Here is a 20,086-nt window from a genome sequence, read left to right on the forward strand (position 1 = left end):
TTTGACATGCAAAGGACAGATTCCTTTGGATAGGTGGTGGTGGCACAGAAAGCTGGGCAAGGATATAGCAAACCCTGCAGTCGATTGGGAACAAGGGGAACAATGCCCATCGGAAGATTACAGGGACCCGAGGGGGACTGAGTGTGTGCTGGGACAAGTGGTGGGAACCGGATATGGGGATTTATATCTGTATGTTGGGTTGAGAGAAGGTTTGCCCCACAGGCATATCCATCATTTTCCACTGGCAATGGCAAGATGCCAGGGAGGGGATGGAGTGGGATTCCAGTCTGCATGCGTGCGCGGTCCCACACTCCCCGATTTCAGTGAATGCTACTGAACATGTAATCTGCCCCCGAAAGCCCCTGCCCATGACCACGACATCACGGACTATAGTCCAGAGATGTCCTACCACCACCAAGGGACCAGGGAATGGTTTAGTCCTAGTCCCAACAGATAATCTGCTGTACCAGGGGGTACACTATGCAGTGGCCTCAGTGATCCTGAACCTGACCGAGGTGCACTTACCTGAGTGGTGCCCTAAAGAGACAGAACGGTTGTACTAAGCCCTGTTGAAGGAAATGTTTAGAAAGTTTTATGAGTTCGACTTTGCCAACGTGAACAAAGTGAAACTGTACAGTTTACATCCTGAACTTAATATGGGTGCAGGGAGACAAAGAAGGGGGACCTGGAATGATGTTTTTACAGGTTATAGTACAAGATTCTCAGTAATAAACAGCCTAGATGATGTAGAGCGGCAAACTCAGATAAATTGTTTAAAGACCCAGTTAAGAAAACTCCTAACAGAGGAGAACACAGTGTTGGGCTCAGAGCTACATGAGGACCAGGCCATGACGGTCCATTTAAAGGAGATAATAGCTGATCTGGAAAGACACGCCAAAACAGTAAATGCACTTATACGGGAGAACAGGAATGCTTTGGATCAAGCTGCACAGAATGAGGTGTGTGTGCTATACAGGGCATAGTCCCCTCCTGGATTAGCAAAAAGCACCTCGCAGCCCTCCACCCGTTTAGTAATTCGCTGAGCCCGTGTCAGTTCCATCTAGCCTCTGAAGCCTACCCTGTCCCAGTGGATTGTGGGCATTCCAATCACACTCTCATGGGGTAGTAGTGAGGATGCCGGTCATGGGTGGGACAGCCTGACCCGCACGGGTATACAGGGTGGAGAACATTGGGATAATTCAAGGGGGTGCACACATCCGTTTTGCAGAGGTCCCACCTTATGTCATAAAGTGGGATCACGCTATGACAGGTACAGACCTCTCCGGGTGCCGGAGCTGGGGAGCACACATACTACTGTGTCCCCAGCACTTGAATGCCTATTTGAGACCACAGTGCGGGTTTAAAGCTGCTGGTGCACGACCTGTGAACTGTACCATGGCGGTAATGGCACAAGGCCATGTTTCCCCACAGGTAGCATTCATAGTGGGTGGGACATATTGTGTCACCACAAGTGTGCCCCACTACCGGCATGGACAATACATCTGGTGTCCGATGAGTGACAGCAGTTTTTGTTTTAAACCCGAGGCAGAAGTTCAAGTGGCCCAGGAACGGATTGCACCCATCCCTGAACCCTCAACTGTTCACCTCACTGTCAGGGAAAACATCACCAACCTGCAAAGTTACATAACACATTTCGGGTATGAGATCCCCCCTCTAGCAAAACATCTTACCGCCCTATTAAAAGCAGTGGTCATCTCACAGAAACATTTCTATACATTAGAGCAGAAGACAGTTGAGATAGAGGCCAAGATATTGGATATTGTAGTTCCACTCTGGTGGGACATTTTTGAAAATATAGAGGTCCCTTCTTGGATTCAGCTGGCTTCACACATTTTAGTGATTTGCCAGCTGGGCATAGTTTTCTACCTGTTGTGTACGAAGTGCAAAGGAAGGGACCAGATGCTCCGCTCTCAACATCAGGGAGCATGGGACAAAAAAAAAGTCTATGACCAGGTTTATAAACCAACCTTGAATGTTATTAAAATAAAGTTTGATGAATGTGTGTGTCTTTATTTTTCCTATGTGTGATTTGTTTCCAAGTGGTGCAGGGGTGTTGGACCCCCTCTGTGCTTGGATGTGAATGTAATAAAAAGTTTTTTTACTTTGTGTATTTTGATAAACACTACACCTAAAGGGAACGGGAGAGAGTGTTTTGTTTGGGTATTAGTTAGATAATACAAGGGAAGGTTGGCTCCTGAGGATCAGAAATTTTGCTCACAACTACATGATACTACAGTGTTATAAAGTATCACAGGGGGATGTGTAAGGATCACAAAATTACACATTTGCCCCCAAAGTATGAAAGGAGAGATATTGGACTTTTTAAATTAATATTAGGCCAAAGGGATTTAAAAATCAAAACCCCAGGAAGATTTGGTTGGTTTAAGAGGCATGTTCAGACTTGCAAAAAGCTGTGACACAGGGAAGGTGGGGTGGGCCCCCGAGTTTGGATATTGGGCCATCTGGGAATGTCCTGGGCCACCTCAGCCTTTATATAAAGACAATAAAAACTGTTCCCGCCGAAGATCGCAGAGTCACAAAGTACATGAATAAAACAGTACATGCCCACAGCAACACAAAGGAAAGAACATGGCCCAACAGGAAACAATAATCAAACATCAGTCCAAAACCAATCAAAGAGATTTACAAACATTTTACATTTTTAAACTAGTTTCAAGGTAATCCCGAAACCAGTTAAAAGCTCGTTAAGAATAGATGGGCCATCCCCGAAGCTCGTTAAAGTTTTAAAACATATTAAAAATAACGAGCCCTTCAAATTTAACAAAGAAACCCAAACAGTTCAGTTCAATACAGGAGAGAAAGTGGAGAATTGGAGACTTGAAGGAAGAAGAAGAAACGGAGATCGCGGCAACCAATAACTTCAAGAAACCAACAACTACCAATATTACCACCAACCAGGTAATACTGGTCCACCGCGACCAACAAGAAACCAACCACCGAAAATTTGAAAATCACAAAGACTTGTTTCCACTCTACAGGCTAGTCTGACTTACCCCTGGGTAACATTTTGACACAAAAGACCCTAAAACTTAGCCTAACCAAAGAAAATTGGGTACTTACCCGATACATCCAAACTACGCAGCTAACCTCGTCAGCGGACAAACCCAAACTGAAGACCCAACGCATGTGCAGTCTTCTACCACATCCGGGGTACGGCAGGCCGCAACCGCCACAACTAAGGAGAACCCCGAAATCACGAACCTCTAACAATCTGACAAGAAAGTCGTTTGGTGAGCATTTCCTGGTCCTCTGGATTTCAACCTAGTTAGGATAGTGGGGTTGGGAGGTTAAGGGATTTTGTCTATTGTATTCTCCCTCGCATATTCTGAGTGTTCCCCACCATTTTAGAGTATAAGTTGCATTGTATTGTATATTTTCCTGTCTCAAAATAAAGATCTCAATTCTTTTGACCAACCCAGGTGTCTGTTGCAAGTTCATTACAACCCCCAAATAAGGCCAAAGTCTGGAACAAATAGGGAGTGTGAGCAATTCAAACCGCTCAAAGGAGTCAGAGGTGAAGCTGAACAAACCACCACACCACCACCCCTTACACCCTGCCCCTCCCCTCCCCTCCCCTCTCTCCTCCCTCGCTCTCTCCCCTCCCTAGCTCTCAATTTTTCAATTTCAATTCAAATCGCTTTATTGGCATGACAAGGTACATCTTATGTTGCCAAAGCATCGAAAAACATTCATGGTTGTACACAAAAATACAGATCTATCCATACAGTGTATAAACAGATATATCCCTGAGTGTATAAATATACATTCATATAATTTGTATATACTCTTTTCTTATATTTAGTGGTTGTCCCTCTGTTTATGGCAAGCTGTAACATAGTGTGCCGCTAAGGTTACACAATTTCTCTCTTCCCCTAGTAGGTATGGGAGTTTTTGGTCGTCATTCAAATTTCTGAATTCCGGGCATATTTTTGTGAATTTTGGGTAGGAATTCTCCCTTATGCCCTGATATTTTCTATAAGCTGTGAGGAAGTGCATCTCTGTCTCCACCACTCCCTGACTGCAGTGAGAGCATATCCTGCCCTCTCTTGGTAGCCGGGTCTGCCTGTGTCTACCTTTTTCGATCGCCAGGCTATGTTCACTAAGGCTGTACATTGTCAAGGTTTTTCTCAGTTTGCTATCTCTCCCCTCCCGCTTTCTCCCCCTCTCCCCTCCCTCCCTCTCTCTCCCCTCTCCCCTACCTCCCTCTCTCCCCTTCCTCCCTCTCTCTCTCCCTCCCTCTCTCTCTCTCTCCCTCCTGCTCTCTCTCTCCCCTCCCTCCCTCTCTCTCTCCCCTCCCTCCCTCTCTCTCTCTCCCCTCCCTCCCTCTCTCTCTCCCCTCCCTACCTTTCTCTCTCTTCCCTCCCTCCCTCCCTCTCTCTCTCTCCTCCCTCTCTCTCTCCACCCTCCCTCTCTCTCGTCCCTCCATTCCTCACTCCCTCTCTCTCCCCTGCCTCCCTCCCTCTCTCTCCCCTCCCTCCCTCCCTCTCTCCCCTCCCTCCTTTCTCTCCACCTCCCTCTTCCTCTGTCTCCCCACCCACCCTCTCACTGCCCTGCATCCCTCTCTCCCTCCCCTCCCTCTCTTCCCCTCCCTCCCTCACTCCCCCTCCCTCTCCCTCTCTCACCCCTCCCTCACTCTCTACCCCTCTCCCTGCCCTCCCTCCCTCTCTCTCCCCCCTCCCCTCCCTCCCACCCTCTCCCCCTCTCCCCTCCCTCCCTCCCTCCCCTTCCTCCCTCTCTCGCTTCCTCCCTCTCTTTCTCACTCCCGCTCTCTCTCTCCCCTCCCTCCCTCTCTCTCTCCCCTCCCTCCCTCTCTCTCTCTCCCCTCCCTCCCTCTCTCTCTCCCCTCCCTCCCTCTCTCTCTCTCTTCCCTCCATCCCTCCCTCTCTCTCCCCTCCCTCCCTCTCTCTCTCCTCCCGCCCTCTCTCTCTCCTCCCTCCCTCTCTCTCCTCCCTCCCTCTCCCCTCCCTCCCTCCATCTCTCTCCCCTCCCTGCCCTCCCTCCTTCTCTCCCCTCCCTCACTTCCCTCCCCTCCCTCTTCCTCCCTCTGTCTCCCCACCCTCCCTCTCACTCCCCTCCCTCCCTCCCTCTCTCTCCCCTCCCTCTATCTCTCTCTCTCCCCACCCTCCCTCTCTCTCTCCCCACCCTCCCTCTCTCTCCCCAAGTACCTGATAGCTGGAAACCAATCCCATGTGTCCCTGGCTGTGGCCTCCTGCCTGTGAAGTTCTGCTCCCACCCACTGGCCAGATAGTGCATCTGCCCAGGTATGGGCAGCACACTCCGATGAGAGTATGAGGCCTGGTCATTAAGACCAGCTGGGCCTCCACATCTACGGACTCCCCGGGTGTATCTCCTACTTCGGGGCTCGCACACACCGGAGAAATTCCCAAATACTCGATGGCAAAAAAAATTGGAGTTTCTGCTTGAATTAATTCAATGCCTAATTGATTCACTCATGGGTATAAGTCCATCCCAAGCTTGTAGGGGGTATTTTTTTCTGACATAAATTAACAATGATTTTTACAATAGTAGGCTAAGATGATAATTCCAACCTTTCTGAGTAATGTTTTATAAGATTTAAAAACCTTCAATAGTCTTTTGGTTTCAAACCAACCATTATTAATATTAAATACAAAATATACTGTAAACCTTAAGGTAGTTATTTTTGTCCTAGGTCTTTAATACAGCCTCCTACAATGTGTTCGTTTCTTCAAAGAATTGTTTTGAATTTTAAGCAATGTGTGTATTCTTTTTGCATAACCAGTTTTTTCTCAATTAACACTACTGCGGTGGAAGGAAACTACTTAACAGTAAATAGCTAAAGCCTCTAATTCATTCCATGATAATGTATTAGGTGTATGAGAAGTGTGTTCATTTTTTCATCTTTTCTTGAAAGCGAATACTTGACATTTAATAGGTATTGACATTATTGTGATAAAACTGTTATATCATTTTATCAGGGACCTAGAGATATACTGAGGTGTATGTGATGATACGATTGTATTGTTGTCTCAAAAGTGTATTGCAATTGTTCACACTTCAGCAGGTGCTATCAAACTACAGCTTTCAAAACAGGCTGCTTAGTTTAACTGAAAATTTCATAAAAAGGGCAACAATGCTCCTTTAAGGACCACTTCTCCATCATTTCTACAGGAAGCAACCTATATGAATGAAACAGGAGATGTGAGGAACAATAATGTGACTTTGAGCACCCAATGCACCATGGTGCTTTGGACATTGGCTCTGCATTATCAGGCACAGAGACCTGAGGTTTAGTCGCCCACAATGTGCTCCATGCTCCATAACATGTGTTGACTTTGTGTTTTGTTGCTTAAATTTCAAAGTAACTTTGGTCAGCTTACCGCCCTTCCCCAGGTGCTGCTGGTGAGCCTGTGACTGTCTGACTGGTTCTATTGGTTTTTCAGCTTCAGCTACAGCTTGGTTTCATGCTAGTGTTTTACTTTCCTGGGACAAACTACATTTTCCTGCCGCTTCTGGATCTTACGGTGACCTGCAACTTCACCATCATCTTTCTGCCCGTAATTGATTCTGCACATCTCCTGGATCTTCATTCCTACGGAAATAACCTCCATCCTCCAATTCTCTACCATTCAAATAGCTTCTGGATTTCACTTGCCCGCTGCACCTGTCTCTGAACTTGGACAACAGTTCATCGATGCTCCATGCCAATTCCACCCTACCTACGTCAACTTTATACCATCACGGGACCTCTGAATTTAACTCTGGGCTCCCTCCTATTGTCTCCTACCTATTCCCTGTTACTACCAGGAAATATGCACCCTAATCATTGCTACAGAACTAGATCTATGAAACTTGTGTTTTCCCTGTCACCATTCGCGTGCGCATTTTAGCTGCCACTCTGGACCTGAGCCAATCACTTCTATTTCCACTTTTTCTCCTCCTTTTTCTTTTCCCTCTATCCCTACCTGATCACTCTCTTCTGTCATCATGCCTTCTTTCATCTCTCCTCTCTCAGATACACTGCCCTCCCAAATCCCTACCCCAATCCTTCATTACTCTTCGACCTTCCTACTCTCCAATCGCCGTCCCAAGCTAGACTCCCTCTTCGATAAGCTTAAAGCTTCCTTCTGTGTCTCTCTTGGCATCGTCCATAGGGCCCATTGAGGCACTCATCGCTACCTTCTTATGAGCAGCAACCCCAACTGTCCCATCCTAATCTCTCGCCAAGCTTCCTGCCCAGCGCACCCGCTGGGGGCTAATCAAACCAATCTGCACTCCATCCAATTCGCCCCTCCATGTGCTGACCCTGTGGACTCTGGCAGCTGATCAGCTATCACCGCCCATCTCTGCATCTCCCTCCAGTATGTCTGTTCACTTGTGAACAAAGCCTTTGCCATCCTTAAGCTTATAGCAGATCATTGCATGAACATCATGGCCTTGACGGAAACCTTGCTGCGGGGTGATGATACCTTACCCTGCCTGGCTATACATTCCACCACTTGCTCCGCCCAGACCGTCACAGTGGCGGTATGGTTATTATCACCAAATTACAAATTATTATGACCCCCTACTCCTCTGCCACTTTGAGCATCTCACCTTCTTCCACCCCTCTCACCTCTCATTTAATATCCTTATTCTCTACTGCCCACCCATGTACCAAAATTTTTTTATCACCAAGATATCTTCAATGCTTTCCTCCCTCAGCCACTGCTCCGAGTGACTTCTCATCCTTGGTGATTTCAACCTCCATCTCAATTTATCATGCTCTCTCTCCTCTGAGTTCACTGCCTTCCTATCCTCCCTTAATCACTCCCTCCATGTAACCTCCCCAACCCTTATTCATGGCCATCCCCTTGAACTTGTCATCTCACGTAGCCTTCCTGCTCCCATCGTGCCAATCACAGATAAGACCATCTCTGACCACTTCCTTGTATCGCTCTCCACCCACATCCCTCTTTCCCCTCCCAATCCTACTTCCTTCTGTGTCCACCCCTGGAAAAATTCTCTTCCAACTCACTTTCAACTGCACTTTCAAAATTCCAATTGTATACCCCTTGGCCCTCCATTCACCATGACATTTCTGCAGCTATGGATCTGCTCAACCACACCCTCACCACCACCTTTGATGCCCTAATCCCCAATAAAACCATTACTCTCTCATCCTGGCTGTTCACCCTGGTACAGCCCTCATCTCCGCTCTCTTAAGTCCAAGGGATGTAGACTGGAACAGATATGGTGGACAACTGGTTTAGCCAATTACCGCCAGATCTGGCTGGACCACATAAAGCACTAGCGGGTCCTGCTCTTGTCTGCCAAAATTGCTCACTATTCCAGAAACATTCTGGAATGCAAAGAGAACCGCCAGCTTCTTTTCTCTACTGCAAACTGTCTTCTTAAACCCCTTTCCCCTCCACCATCACCTCCAACAACAAGTGCGAGGATCTCATGGACATCTTTGTCTCTAAGACTGAGACCATCCGATCAGCTGCCTCTGCCATTTCCCTTCCTTCCCCAATCCACCGGGCCAAACTTCCTTTAAGGTTCCCCCCTGCCCTAGCCCTAAACTCGCATCTTTTTCAAGTTTCTCTCCAATCTCCCCTCTTGCCCGCTCAGAGCTCACCTTGCCCATGAGACCTACTTCCTGCTCCCCCGACCCTATTCCCAATAAACTGCTGACCACCCAACTTCCATTTCTGGCATAACAACAGAAAATGCTGGAAAAACTCAGCAGGTCAGGCAACATCCGTGGAGAGAAATTTGAGTTGACGTTTCGGGTTAGACCCTTCTTCAAAACTGGAAAGAAAAGAAACTAGATCGGAGGCAGGGCTGCGATCGGACAAAAGAATAAAAGAAACAAAAGAAGTAAAAGAGATTAGAAGCTAGACGAGATGGTAATAGGCTGGGATTAGGTGTAAAGTGTACTGGCAGGGCAAAAGATAGCTGCCAGGTGTGAGAGAGAAACAAAAGGAAAGGGGGGGGGGGAAAGGAGTGGAACAATTACAAGAGAAAATGAAATGGGGGCCGAGCTTATGATCTGAAATTGTTGAACTCGATATTGAGTCCGGAAGGCTGCAGAGTGCCTAATCGGAAGATGAGGTGCTGTTCCTCGAGTTTACGTTGAGCTTCCGTGGAACAATACAAGAGGCCAAGGACAGTGAGGTCCGAGTGGGAATGGGGCGGTGAATTAAAATGACAGGCGACCGGAAGCTCGGGGCCACCCTTACGGACTGAACGGAGGTGTTCCGCAAAGCGGTCACCCAATCTGCGTTTGGTCTCCCCAATGTAGAGGAGACCGCATCGTGAGCAGCGAATACAGTATACTGGCTCCCATTTTAGCTGATATTGTTAATGGCTCTCTCTCCTTGGGTACTGTCCCTGTCTGCTTCAAATCTACCATTATCACCCCTCTCCTTTAAAAAACAACCCCAGACCCCTCCGTTCTTGCATACTACTGCCCTCTTTCACCTCCTTTTCCTATTTAAAGTTTGTGAATGTGTTTTCACCTCCCAAATCTGTGCCCATCTTTGCAGGACCTCCACGTTTGACTCTCTCCAATCAGTTTTCCGCCCCATCCACAGTACCGAAACAGCTCTATTCAAAGTCACAAATGACATCCTATGCGACTGTGACTATGGTAAAATATCCCACCTCATGCTTCTCGACCTGTCTGCAGCCTTTGACACAGTTGACCACGCCATCCTCCTGCAACGCCTCTCCACCGTCGGCCAGCTGGGTGTGACTGCACTCGCCTGGTTCCATTGTTATCTATCTAATCGTAGCCAGAGAATTACCTGCAATGGTTTCTCTTCCTGCTCCTGCATCGTTACCTCTGGTGTCCACCAATAATCTATCCTTGGCCCCCTCCTATTTCTCATCTACATGCTACCCTTCGGCGACATCACCTGAAAACACAGCGTCAGTTTCCACATGTATGCTGACGACACCCATCTCTACTTCACCACCACTTCACTCGACCCCTCCACTGTTTCATAAATTGTCAGATTGCTTGTCTCACATCCAATACCGGATGAGTAGAAATTTCCTCCAACTAAATATTGGGAAGCCAAAGCCATTGTCTTTGGTCCCTGCCACAAACTCCGTTCCCTAGCCATCAACTCCATCCCTCTCTCTAGTATCTCTCTGAGGCTGAACCAGACTGTTTGCAACCTTGCTGTCATTTTGGAGCCTGAAATGAGTTTCCAACCACATATCAGCGCCATCACTAAGACCGCCTATTTCCAACTCCGTAATATTGCCCGACTCTGCCACAGCCTCAGCTCATCTGCCGCTGAAACCCTCATCCATGCCTTTGTTACCTTTAGACTTGACTATTCCAATGCACTCCTGGCTGGCCTCCCACATTCTTCCCTACATAAACTTGAGGTCATCCAAAACTCTGCTGCCCATGTCCGAACTCGCACCAAGTCCCATTCACCCATCACCCATGTGCTCGCTGACCTACATTGGCTCCTGGTTAAGCAACACCTTGATTTTAATATTCTGATCCTTGTTTTCAAAATCCTCCAAGGCCTCGCCTCTCCCTATCTCTGTAATCTCCTCCATCCCCACAATCCCCTGAGCTATCTGGGGTCCTCTAATTCTGGCCTCTTGGGCATCCCTGATTTTAATCACTCAACCATTGATGGCCGTGCCTTCAGCTGCCTAGGCCCTAAGCTCTGGACTTCCCTCCCTAAACCTCTCTGCCTCTCTACCTCTCTTTCATCCTTTAAGACACTCCTTAAAACCTACCTCTTTGACCAAGCTTTTGGTTATCTGCCATAATTTCTCCTTATGTGGCTCAGTGTCAAATTTTGTTTTATAATGCTTCTGTGAAGTGCCTTGGGACATTTTACAACATTAAAGGCACTATATAAATACAAGTTGTTGTTGTTGACAGTGCCTAGCTCCTGCGTAGCATATGTGCATGAGTCTAATTAGGCCCACAGTTTCCATGCAATTGAGGCCTAAACCCCAATAGTGTGCTGGCAGCACCCATTCCAAATGGGTGCTTCTGGGCAGACCTGTTGAAAACATAAAAGATTTGCTCCTGGCTGACCTTCTCTTTGAGACAGGGCCACCTTTCCTTGCTGTCCCTGCGTATTTTATCTTCCAACAGTCAAATCCTTTAAGAAAGCTTACTGGGTTTAACAAAAAAAAGGCAACCAGCGGCCCTTCACTAGCTGCTGGCACCCAGCATTTTGGCTTCTGACCCATGTGGCACCCAGCATATTATGTGCTTTGCATCGGCAGCACCTTGTAAATACTAAATGAATGGACCTTGCACTGAGACAGAGGTGCACGCAGCATTAATCATTCCGTAGTTTGGAAGCTGCAAAGGACTCAACAACAAAGCATTACACCAAGTAATCCAACACCATTATACTTTCAATTAGCATAACATCTAGTGCATACATTGTAGCATGAATTATTGGTTGTCATTTGAGTAAATATCTATGTCACACCCTTATAAGTTGAGAAAATTAAATGATTTATAAATATTTGATCCCAGAAATTGCTTTATCAAAGTCACATCAAAATTCTTCTTCTTCTTAGGCAGTCCCTCGGAACCAAGTATGACTTGCTTCCACACTAAAAATGAGTTCTCAGTTGACTGATGAGTCCAATGCGAGACCTACAGTCTCTGTCACAGGTGGGGCAGACGGTGGTTGAAGGGGCAGGTGGGTGGGCTGCTTGGGTTGACATGCGCTCCTTCCACTGTTTGCGCTTGGCTTCCGCTTGCTCCCAGCGAAGAGACTCGAGGTGTTCGACGCCTTCCCGGATGCTTCTCCTCCACTTTTTGTGGTCTTGGGCCAGGGATTCCCAGGTGTCGGTGGGGATGTTGCACTTTTTCAAGGAGGCTTTGAGGGTGTCCTTGAAGTGTTTCCTCTGCCCACCTGGGGATAGTGGATTTTTGGCAGGAGATTTTGGAAAACAGGTCGTGATTCAGACACACCAGAATTCTGCCCCTTTTGCACTGCACTAATAATTCCAGTGGAGTAGGCATGGCCATAATAAGTGCCTCACCTCAAAGGGGCAGTTCCATGGAATGACAAAATAATCACAGGTTGAACTCATCCATGAAAAATCATAATTTTCATGAGCTCTGCACCTGATTTCACTCATACCTGTAAAAAGGAGACAGACGGGCTCACCAACAGCTGATTGCAAACATATTCTCAAGTCAATGAATAAATAGCAAGCCTTCTCTTGCTGGCCTTACCATTACCCCCAATACCTTTCCCTTTTATGAATAACCTTGCTTATTTCTGCAACTCTGAGAGAGAGATTAGCGTGCAAAATTAAGGCATATGGAATTGGGGGCAAGGTATTGACTTGGATAGAGAACTGGTTGGCGGACAGAAAGTAAAGAGTTGGAATAAACGGGTCGTTTTCTGAGTGGCAGGCAGTGACTAGTGGGATACCGCAAGGATCGGTCCTAGGACCCCAGCTGTTCACAATATATATTAATGATCTGGACGAGGGAATTGGATGTAATATCTCCAAATTTGCAGATGACACAAAGCTGGGTGGGAGGGTAAGCTGTGAGGAGGATGTCGTGAAACTCCAGTACGATTTGGACAGGTTGGGTGATTGGGCAGAAACATGGCAAATGCACTATAATATGGATAAATGTGAGGTTATCCACTTTGGTGGCAAAAACAGGAAGGCAGATTATTATTTGAATGGCAATAGATTGGGAGAAGGGAAGTGCAAAGTGACCTGGGTGTTATTGTGCACCAGTCGCTGAAGGTAAGCATGCAGGTGCAGCAGGCGGTTAAGAAGGCAAATGGTATGTTGGCCTTCGTAGCAAGAGGGTTCGAGTATAGGAACAAGGATGTCTTGCTACAGTTGTACAGGACCTTGGTGAGACCGCACCTTGAGTAGTGTGTGCAGTTTTGGTCACCTTACCTGAGGAAGGATGTCCTTGCTGTTGTATCCGTGTGTTAATGGAGACACGGAATGCAGGAGTTGATATCACAGGCGTTTACTGAACAAAGTCTGGAGGTGAACTAACAGATACAAGACACTATACAGGCTTATATAGCCTGAGTGGCCATTACCGGCATTACAGTACACAGGGGGCTCTTAAAAGCACATACACCACACTTGCCATGGAGGGAGTGCAGCGAAGATTCACCAGGCTGATACCTGGGATGGCAGGAATGGCGTATGAGGAGAGATTGTGTCGATTGGGCTTATACTCACTGGAGTTTAGAAGATTGAGAGGGGATCTGATCGAAACCTATAAAGTTTTGTCAGGTCTGGACAGACTAGATGCAGGAAGGATGTTTCAGATGGCCGGGGAGTCCAGAACCAAGGGTCATAGTCTAAGGATAAGGGGTAAGCCATTTATGACTGAAATGAGGAGGAATTTCTTCACCCAGAGAGTGGTGAACCTGTGGAATTCTCTGCCACAGAGGGCGGTGGAGGCCAGTTTATTAAATATATTCAAGAAAGAGTTGGATATATTTCTTGAGGCTAAAGGGATCAAGGGATATGGGGAGAAGGCAGGGACAGGGTACTGAATTTGGATGATCAGCCATGATCTCATTGAATGGCGGAGCAGGCTCGAAGGGCCGAATGGCTACTCCTGCTCCTATCTTCTATGTATCTATGTAACAACTTGCTGTGTAAAAAATTATTTCCTCATGTCATCTCTGGCTCTTTTGTCAATTACCTTAAATCTGTGTCCTCTGGTTACCGACCCTTTTGTCACAGTTTCTGCTATTTAGTTTATTAAAGCCTTTCATGATTTTGAACACTTCTATTAAATCTCCCCTTAACCTTCTCTGTTCTAAGGAGAAAAATACCAGCTTCTCTAGTCTCGCCACATAACTGAAGTCCTTCATCCCTGGTACCATTCTAGTAAATCTCCTCTGCATCCTCCCTAAGGCCGTGACATCCTAGAATCATAGAACCATGGAATCATAGAAGGATTGCATTTGGCCCGACAAGCCCGTGCTGGCTCTCTGCAAGAGCACTTCAGCTAGTCCCACTCCCCTGCCCTTTCCCCGTAGCCCTGCAAATTATTTTCCTTCAGGTACTTAGCGAATTCCCTTTGGAAAGCCACAATTGAATCTGCCTCCACCACCCTTTCAGGCAGGGCATTCCAGATCCTAATCACTCGCTGCGTAAAAAGGTTTCTCCTCATGTCGCCTTTGGTTCTTCTGCCAATCACCTTAAATCTGTGTCCTCTGGTTCTCAACCCTTCTGCCAATGGGAACCGTTTCTCTCTATCTACTCTGTCTAGACTCCTCATGATTTTGAAAACCTCCATCCAATCTCCTCTCAATGTTCTCTGCTCTAAGGAGAACAACCCCAGCTTCTTCAGTCTATCCACATAACTGAAGTCGCTCATCCCTGGAACCATTCTTGTAAATCTTTTCTGCACCTTCTCTAAGGCCCTCACATCCTTCCTAAATTGCAGTGCCCAGAATTTGGACACAATACTCCAGTTGAGACCAAACCAGTGTTTTATACAGGTTCATCATAACATCCACGCTTTTGTACTCTATACCTCTATTTATGAAGTCCAGGTGTGGTCCCTAAAGTGTGGTGCCAAGAATTGGGCAGAATACATTAGCTGGGGCCTAGTCAGTGTCTTTTAATGGTTTAGCATATATGCTTCTATTTATAAAACTAAGGATCTCATATGCCTTTTTAACAGCCTTCTTAACTTTTCCTGCCAGCTTCAAAGACTTGTGTACATACACCCCTATTCCTGCACCAACTTTAAAATTGTAACATTTAGTTTATATTGTCTTTCCAAATTTTTCCTGTCAAAATGAATCACTTCACACTTCTCTGCATTTAATTTCATGTGCCATGTGTCTGCCCATTTCACCAGTCTGTCTATGTCCTCCTGAAATCTGTTATTATCCTCCTCACTGTTTACCACATTTCTGAGTTTCATGTCATCTGCAACATTGGAATTATGCCCTGTATACCCAAGTCCAGGTTATTCATATGCATCAAAAAGAGCAGTGGTCCCAACACTGAACCCTGGGGAACATCAGTGCTCACTTCCCTCCAGCCTGAAGAACAATTGTTCACCACTACTCTCTGCTTTCTGTCCCTTAGCAAATTTCTTATCCATGCAGCCATTGCCCCTTTAATCCCAAGGGCTGCAATTTTGCTAACAAGTCTATTATGTGTTAATTTATCAAACGTCTTTTGAAAGTCCATATGCACAGCATTAACCACCTTTATCAAAATTCTCTGCTACATCATCAAAAAATTGAATCAAGTTGGTCAAACATGATTTGCATTCAACAAATCCATGTTGGCTTTCATTTATTAACCCATATTTTTCCAAGTGCTGATGAATTTTGTCCAGGAGTAGCGTCTCTATAAGTTTCCTCTCCACTGACGTTAAGCTGACTGGCCTGTAGTTGCTAGGTTTATCACTCTCCCCATTTTTGTAAAGGGTTGTAACATTTTTAATCCTCCAGTCCTCTGGTACCACTCCCATATCTAAGGAGGATTGGAAGATTGTAACCAGAGCCTCTCTAATTTCCACCCTTACTTCCCTCAGTAACCTAGGCTGCATCCCATTTGGACAGAGGACTTTTCTACTTTGAGCCCTGTCAACCTTTTAAGTACCTCCTCTTTATCTATTTTTATCCTATCCAATTTTTCTACTACTTCTTCCTTTACTATTGGCAGCATCCTCTTCTTTAGGGAAGACAGATGTAAAGTACTCATTTAGTATCTCAGCCATACCCTCTGCCTCCACAAGAAGATCTCCTTTTTGGTCCCGAATCAGCCCCACCTTTTATTCGACTACCCTTTTACTATTTATGTATTTATAAAAGACTTTTGCATTCCCATTTATGTTACCTGCTAATTTATTCTCATACATTTTCTGTACTCCTCTTATTTCCTTTTACAGTTCTTCTCTGTACTTTCTGTATTCAACTTGGGTTTCTGCTGAATTATGAACCTGAAATTTATCATAAGCCTCCTTTTTCTCTTTCATTTTAATCTGTATATCTTTAGCCATCCAGGGAGCTCTAGCTTTGGATGCCTTCCTTTCCCCCTTATGGGAATGTATCTAGTCTGTACCCACACTATCTTCTCTTTGAAGGCCTGTCATTGCTCATTTACTGTTTTACCTGCCAACCTTTGATTTCAATCCACCTGGGCCAGATTCCTTTTCAACTCACTGAAATTAGCCCTCCTCCCATTGAATATTTTCACATTTGATTGTTCCTTGTCCTTTTGCATAACTACTCTAAACCTAATGATGTTGAGAGCACTATGGGACCGAGATGGAATAGTCACCAAAAGTGGGGCAGAGTTAGAGGGTTACAAAAGAGGCTGAAGTTAGAAGGATAAGAACATTAGAACAAGAGAAATAGGATCAGGAGTAGGCCATATGGCCCATCGAGCCTGCTCCACCATTCAATAAGTTCATGGCTGAACTGCGACATCAACCTTACTTTTCCGCCCTATCCCCTTGATTCTCTTTGTGCCCAAAAATCTATCGATCTCAGTCTTGAATATACTCATTGACTGACCATCCACAACCCTCTGGGGTAGAGAATTCCAAAGATTCACAACCCTCTGAGTGAAGACATTTCTCCTCATCTCAGTCCTAAATGGCTTATCTTGAGACTATGAACCCTAGTTCTACACTCTCCAGCAAGGGGAAATGGCCTCCCAGCAGAAGATGCTGCCATAGACATAGTGAAGGAGGAGGTAGAGGAGATAATGGATGGGATAAAAATTGATAAAGAGGAGGTACTAGAAAGGCTGGCTGTACTTAAAGTAGATAATCCACCAAGACCAGATGTGATGCATCCTAGGACGCTGAGGGAAGTGAAGGAAGAAATCGTGGAGTATTGGCCATAATCTTCTAATCCTCCTTAGAAATGGGGGGTGGTGACAAAGGACTGGAGAATTGCAAATGTTACACCCTTGTTCAAAAAAGGGTGTAAAGATAAACCGAGCGACTACAGGCCAGTCAGTTTAACCTCGGTAGTGGGGAAGCTTTTACAAACAATAATCAGGGACAAAATTAACAGTCACTTGGACAAGTGTGGATTAATTATGGAAAGCCAGCATGGATTTGTTAAAGGCAAATCATGTTTAACCAACTTGATTGAATTTTTTGATGAGGTAACAGAGACGGTTGATGAGGGCAATGCGGTTGACATGGTGTACATGGTTTTCCAAAAGGCGTTTGATAAAGTGCCACATAATAGGCTTGTCAGCAAAGTTGAAACCCATGGAATGAAAGGGACAGTGGCAGCATGGATACAAAATTGGCTAAGTGACAGGAAACAGAGTAGTGGTGAAAGGTTGTTTTTCAGATGGGAGGAAGGTATACAGTGGTGTTCCCCAGGGAGCAGTTCTAGGACCACTGCTTTTCTTGATATATATTAATGACTTGGATGTGGGTGTATAGGGCACAATTTCAAAATTTGCAGATGACACAAAACTTGGAAGTATAGTGAACAGTGAGGAGGATAATGATAGACTTCAAGAGGACATAGACAGTCTGGTGGAATGGGCGGACACGTGGCAGATGAAATTTAACGCAGAAAAGTGCGAAGTGATACATTTTGGTAGAAACAATGAAGAGAGGACATATAAATTAAAGGGTACAATCCTAAAGGAGGGTGCATGAACAGAGAGACCTAGAGGTATATGTGCACAAATCGTTGAAGGTGGCAGGGCAGGTTGAGAAAGCAGATAAAAAAGCTTACAGTGTCCTGGGCTTCATGAATGGAGGTATAGAGTGCAAATGTTTGGAAATTATGATGAACCTTTATAAAACACTGGTTCAGCCTCAACTGGAGTATTGTTTCCAATTCTGGGCACCGCACTTTAGGAAGATTTACGAGAATGATTCCAGGGATGAGGGACTTCAGTTATATGGCTAGACTGGAGAAGCTGGGGTTGTTCTCCTTAGAGCAGGGAACATTGAGAGGAGATTTGATAGAGGTGTTCAAAAGCATGAGGGGTCTGGACAGAGTAGATAGAGAGAAACTGTTCCCATTGGCAGAAGGGTCGAGAACCAGAGGACACAGATTTAAGGTGATTGGCAAAAGAACCAAAGGTGACATAAGAAAAAACTTTTTTACTCAACGATTGGTTAGGATCTGGAATACACTGCCTTGAAAGGGTGGTGGAGGCAGACTCAATCATGGCTTTCAAAAGGGCACTCCAATGTGGGCATTCCACAGTTGGATTGATGCACTGAACATTACTGATGACAACTACATGCCTTTTCAGTGTATTAATAGGTGATTCAGCACCATGATTGCCTATTTTTTCAGTTTATATATTTATTTCTACATTATGTAATGTATTGCTGCTCCAAAAATGCACAATGAATAAACTTGCATGTACGTGTGAGTATGCTAAATAAGGAGAAAAATTAACTCTCATTTATGACCCAATCAGTTCACTATTTAACCCTTTTATGTTCCAGAGTTTCTGGGAAAGGCAAAAGGGAAACGTACTCAACATTTCATAAGTAAATGGGAATCCTGAGTCATTCAAATATATTGTTGTCTGGTGTGTTAGCAACGTTCCTGAGCGAGGCCATTTTCTTTGATTATAAGGGGTGTATGTAGTCTCATAATCTTGCTTCTTAGATGCTCTGTGTGTCAGGGGGAGAAATGTAACTTGTGGCCCAAACCAGCGGTAAGTCAGCAGGTCGATTCCTTAGCATGCTGGTCTGTGCTGGCCTGAGGCCCAAGTCAGATTCAGCATTTGGCCTCATTTGAATGGAAGCAATGATAAACGGGTGCCCTGATGCAGATTCACTGGTCAGGACCTGATGAATTCCATCTAGTTCCGACGCCGAGCCAATGCACAGGTAGGTACAGGTAAGGGGGGACAGGTGAAGTGGAGGGGGCGGGAGGTGATGTCAAGCCCAGATCGGCAGTGGCCTGCAGTAGATTTGTGGAGCCAGCAGAAGCACCTCCCCCGAATTTCAACTCCTGGGCACTGTTTTTTTTCCAGTGCAATATAGATGGCCTTGAGTTGAATTTCTCCCCCTCTTTGTCTAAATGAGCTAACCTCACACAATAATGTCATGTCAACTCTATCAAATAGCTTCATGGCACTCTCATTGCCTAGTGCATGACACAGCAGGAGCACCAGAAGGTTTGGAGCAGTCAGAATGTTCAGTACTAGCACGATAGCAAAATACTGCGGATGCTGGAAATCTGAAATAACAACAGAAAATGCTGGAAAAACTCAGCAGGCCAGGAAACATCCGTGGAGAGAGAAATAGAGTCAATGTTTCGGGTCAAAACCCTTCTACAGAACTGAGAGAAAAGGCAGGGAATGAAACAAAAGGCTGTTTGCGGGCAGGGAAATGGGGGAGGGGATGAAAGAAGAGACATTAAGAGATATTCAAGGTGAGACGAGATAGTAATAGGTTAGGTAAAGAAACAGACAAAAGACAATGGCTCTAGATGAAGTGTGAAATGCGCTGGCAGAGTGAGAGACAGAGCCATGTGGGAGAGAGAGAGAAAAGGAAAAGTCACAAACCAAAAGTGTGGATAAAAAATATAAAAATATAATAGGGGCCGAGGTTATGATCTGAAGTTGTTGAACTCGATATTGAGTCCGGAAGGCTGTAAAGTGCCTAATCGGAAGATGAGATGCTATTCTTTGAGTTTACAGTGAGCTTCCATGGAACAATGCAAGAGGCCGCAGATGGTGAGGTCTGAGTGGGAATGGAACAATGAATTGAAATGACAGGCGACCGGAAGCTCGGGGTCACCCTTACGGACTGAATGGAGGTGTTCCGCAAAGCGGGCACACAATCTGCGTTTGGTCTCCCCAGTGTAGAGGAGACCACATCGTGAGCAGCGAATACAGTATATTAGATTGCAAGAAGTACAAGTAAATCGCTGTTTCACCTGGAAGGAGTGTTTGGTGCCCTGGACAGTGGGAAGGGGCGAGGTATAAGGGCAGGTGTTGCCTCTCCTGCGCTTGCACGGGAAGGTGCCGGGCGAAGGGGAAGGGGTGCTGGGTGTGCTAGCGGACTGGACTAAGGTGTCTCGGAGGGAGCGGTCCCTATGGAATGCTGAAGGGGGGGGAA

This window comes from Somniosus microcephalus, chromosome 2 (genome assembly GCF_052327205.1).
Source record: "Somniosus microcephalus isolate GS21.2 chromosome 2, FLI_Smic_1.0, whole genome shotgun sequence".
Taxonomy (NCBI): domain Eukaryota; kingdom Metazoa; phylum Chordata; class Chondrichthyes; order Squaliformes; family Somniosidae; genus Somniosus; species Somniosus microcephalus.